Source organism: Oreochromis aureus, linkage group 3 (assembly GCF_013358895.1).
Source record: "Oreochromis aureus strain Israel breed Guangdong linkage group 3, ZZ_aureus, whole genome shotgun sequence".
NCBI lineage: Eukaryota > Metazoa > Chordata > Actinopteri > Cichliformes > Cichlidae > Oreochromis > Oreochromis aureus.
The window spans coordinates 121,151,455-121,155,916 of record NC_052944.1 but is presented as its reverse complement, the minus strand read 5'-3'; the positions used below and the strand labels follow the sequence as shown (position 1 = coordinate 121,155,916).

The 4,462-nt window shown below is 34.2% G+C and overlaps 1 long non-coding RNA gene across 1 annotated transcript; it reads left to right on the top strand.

Moving 5' to 3' along the window:
- The first annotated feature begins 769 nt into the window (after positions 1-769).
- LOC120438000 lies at positions 770-3,426 on the top strand. The gene is made up of 3 exons (XR_005611571.1): positions 770-941; positions 2,127-2,153; positions 3,401-3,426. It is a non-coding gene; the product is annotated as an uncharacterized LOC120438000 (long non-coding RNA).
- Positions 3,427-4,462: the final 1,036 nt, after the last annotated feature.

The window sequence follows — 4,462 nt, the reverse complement described above, 5'->3', positions numbered from 1 at the left end:
AGAACCACTGATAAGCTGCTGAAGCAGCAGGGTCGGTAACTTCAAAGGAGCCATTTTACCGCCTCTGACAGAAGGCCGGGAGAAAAAGAGTCACGTGCCTGTGCCGGTGTGTCTGTGTTGTGGGTTAATTAACAGAAGGGAGAGAGAGAGTGAGGATAAAACACATAATATAAGAATAATAACATTTCTTAACAAGAAGAAGTTTTTTTTAATTAATCAATTTTAGTTTTTAGTTAAATTTTAAGAACTGTTTAACAAACACTAGTTTGTGCAGACTGGTTTGTTTTTAAGTAAAACCTACACCTGCAGCTCTGTTTAATTTTTCACAAAGTGAGAAGTTAATAAAAAATATAAAAGGCCACCTTCAAATAAATAAAATGCTGCAGTGCACCATTAATATTATTAATATGATATGTACATATTTAAAACAACAGCATATTAAATGATACTAAATGATACTGTGTGCAGGTGATAATATTTTTAGGAAGCAGAATTTGAATGCAGACCAACTGAAATGTTGAAGCCTACAAATATATCATCCAAGCTTTCATTTATGATTGTTCATGCTTTTAAATTAAACTTTATCAATTTGATAAAGTGTGCAGTGCTAGGTGTAGCAAATCATTGCTTATTAAATCTGTGTTATCTAATAGCACCAAACTAATAGAGCTATCACATAACTGAGAAACTTGTGTGGCTTATTACAAATGGATGAAACCACATTTTACCTTAATGAAGACAGTAATCTTTAATAAGGTGTAGAAAAAAAAGAGGTGAGTTGTTTGTTGCTGTGGTAAACAAAGAAGTGTACTGAATCTTTTGGACTACACAGATTGATGTAGTATTGATTGTGATGCTGATCTGAGTTGTCTCATTCTGTATTTTTGTGCTTTGTCTTTTGTTACACAGAGTGAACGAGATCTTTGGTTTTGCCTTTGCTGGTAAGTAAACAGTGATTGTAACTGAAGCAGTATGAACCTGGCATTATGTGAGCACATTTGACGACTTACATACAGTAGTTTGACCTTTTGTGATATGTTTCCATTTACTGATTGGCAAACACACAGGATTTGTGACCTGTAGCAGCAAAGCCCCACACAGGACCCCTCTGACTCTCCCTGAAAATGTCCCTGAAGTTTAATAGCCCATTTATGTATGATTTAAATTTCTTATGGCTTATCAAATCTAAACATAACTAAATGTCAGATGTCTTTATACAGTTGTTCATTTTCTGCTTATGTTTGTGGATTTAAGTAGCAGACAAAACAATTAAAGTGTTTTAGGGGAGTCAGTATAAGTGGTTGCTCAAACACTTAAGAGCTGCACAGGTATTGATTTATATTGTCTCTCAAATTCTGATGTATTACATTAAAGTCAGAACATTGTAGAAGTATTTTGCCTGACTCGGTATAAGTAATAGCTTTAACAGTAATAATAAAACGAAGAGAACCAGAGGTGTGAGTGGACATTGTTAGGTAAATTACAGCCAGTGTGTCTAATTAGTTTATTACTTATTTAGTGAATATAATGTGTTTTAAAATTAGATAGAAAAGTTGCCAAAAAGGTACACTGCAAAAATTCATAAATATTCCTAGCAACGTGTACAATGAAATGACTTTTTAGTGTAATATTTTAAGACATTTAATTTTAATTACAAAACATGGTGCACCTCTGCTATTGTAACATGTTAATATTTAAATGTATTTTAAGATTTACATACTCATGTCAGACATGATGAGGTTTTCTGTTGCTTCTGATTTATATAATTACTTTGTAGCTAACATTTTTAAAAGTTTTGGTTTTTCACACTTTATTAGAACTGACCTGTTGTAGAAAATGTTGGAGCCACAAGGCTTCTGTGTAGAAATATTTGGTATATCCTGCACTTGTGCCAATTGATGGCTATTCTTTGCATTTCTGTAGTAATGAATGCTTTTATTACACATGCCATGTGAGACGCTGCAGTTCATTTATCTCCTCTTTACACTACAGTAAGCTCATAAAGCCTTAAAGTAATTGAGGATTTTACTAGTTAATTTGTGTCACAGTAAATTGGATTGTGTGTGAAGAGGCTCAACAGTCTGAATCATCAAACAGTGATCTGATGAATTGTTTCCTTTCTCTAGACTGCTGATCTGATCGTCTCAAGTCTGGTAAGTAAAGGTTTGTCTGATGTGCAGTGCTGGGAAATGTTTCTCATTATAGGAGATTCAGTTTAGTGCTGTGAGTCAGCACAGCTCTTGGCAATTATCAAATAATAGAAAAGTCTATGAAAACATTTCCAGACTTACAAATCTCTCTTATCATCATACTACATTTTTAATTAGGCCCTAATATCGGCCATGCTAAGTTTATTGTAGATTTAGCGGGGTGTGTATTAAACATGCCCCATATTTGACTGAAATATGTAGAAACTGCTGTATAGGAGTCATCTGTCTCAAATTTTTCATTTTGCCAAAAGTCATACTGAGTAAATTATTTTTTACTTTATGTTAACGGCTCCCAGACATTATGATATAGTGTTGTACCAGGTAAGTACACACAGAATCGGGAATTTGAGACCTTTGGGCATTTAGGAACATGTGAGTTGAGTGCATGTGAAGTGTTTAAACCAGGTGGTCTGAAACTGTCTGCTCTGACTTCATTGTGTGGGTTTAGCTTGACCATATAATGTTTACAGTAAGTTACTGTAGCACCACATCTTGGTTTACAGACTCTGTTTGTTTTTATTGTGTTAATAGAATGCAAAATGTCCTTAGAAATGTTCCACCACCATATGTTAAACATTTTCATTCAGTTGAATCTAATAATGTACTGTACAACTCTTCAGTGTGTAATGATATATATGTTCTGTATTTTTCGGACTGTAAGGTGCACTAAATTCTAAGGCACATTAAGTCAAACAAAACAGATAAGTCAAACTTTATTCAACTCATTTACAATAACTCTCAAAATTGTTCAGTTGTAAGACATAAAATACAGAATACACTCACTTTTCAGGATTTGTGTATTGATGAATGTGGATTGATCAGTTTGAAATCTGCTTCATAAGCATGGCTCTCAACAGGTGCCAGGCCCTTATACACACACACCATATTATGTTGAAGCACAGTACGAATTACTCTACGAGGGTGCTGACTATGGTAGCCATGCTCCGACAATACATCAAGTGGTGCTGCTTTGTAGCTTACCAAAGACATACTAAAACATTTGACAGATGCCGTGAGTGCCGTGTACCACATAGAATTGGTTTGAAATCAGTAAACACAACCATACATAAGGTGCACTGTCTATTTTTGAGAAAATTAAAGGCTTTTAAATGTGCCTTATAGTCTGAAAAATACAGTAAAGCCAGGTTTATTGGAAGTGTGTCTAATTCCACTTTCTTTCTGTCTTACAGGTGACCTGCTGCAGAAAACCCTCTCCTCTATCATTAACAAGCAATTCAGTCTGTCCTATCACTCTCCCTCTCCCTGCTCCATCTTTTTTGACAAGCCATTCTATCTTCTATCATTTCTCCGCCATGAGCTCTATCTAAGTTGACAAGCTTGAACCTGAGTTGAAACGCAATCCTGTGACTTGAAATCAAGTTTTACCAGAATCTAAGTTTTTGGAATTGAAGTTACCAGAACTTCGTCAATCTGTTTTCAGAATTCTGAGAGATCTCCGCTCTCACTGCTCCATCTTTCCTGTCGTTAAACTCTCTCACATCCAGTCATTTTGCTGGAAATTACAAGTAAAAGTTGAATATACAGTAATAGAATTACAGAACAGTAGAACTCACTGTAGAAACTACTTACAGAGCCCTACATTTGTCATTTTAATTTTACATTACACTTTGGAATAAACACTGATAGTTTGGCTTACGGGTGCTGTTACTTTGATAAATTATATAAAATACACACCTTTTTCAAGGTTTATTTGTAATAAGATAATCTGGTTATTTTGTAATACATACATTCAGACTTATATTCACATAAACAATAAATTGGATCCAAATATATTTTTCAAGTCTGTTTCATTGGCTATAACATTTGACTACAAGTTTATACTATTATTATTTAAGGACAAACCCTTTTTTGTCACTCAGTGTAAGTATTCAGTTACAGTTGTCATCTAGAGGCTGCCCTGAGAACCCAGACTTCCTGTTTCCTGACTGCTGCAGAACGTCCAGCTGAAGAATCCCCATAGCCTGTCATCTGATCACCACACCATCACAGCTCCTTATATTTGCTTTAAATTTTGTGTAAATCTTTCAGATATTTAAAGTCTACTTAAAAGCTAAGAGTTTAATTATAGCCTGTTGATTGTTGAGATTTATTCTGCATATTACTTTACAGAAGTATAGACCAATTTGTTATCCAGTCTGGTTAAAAAAATAGAAGTAATAATATACAGTTTTTGAAAAAGTACAATAAAACAGACCAAAGTGTTTTCAAAGAACTTTAAATAAGTTAAACTA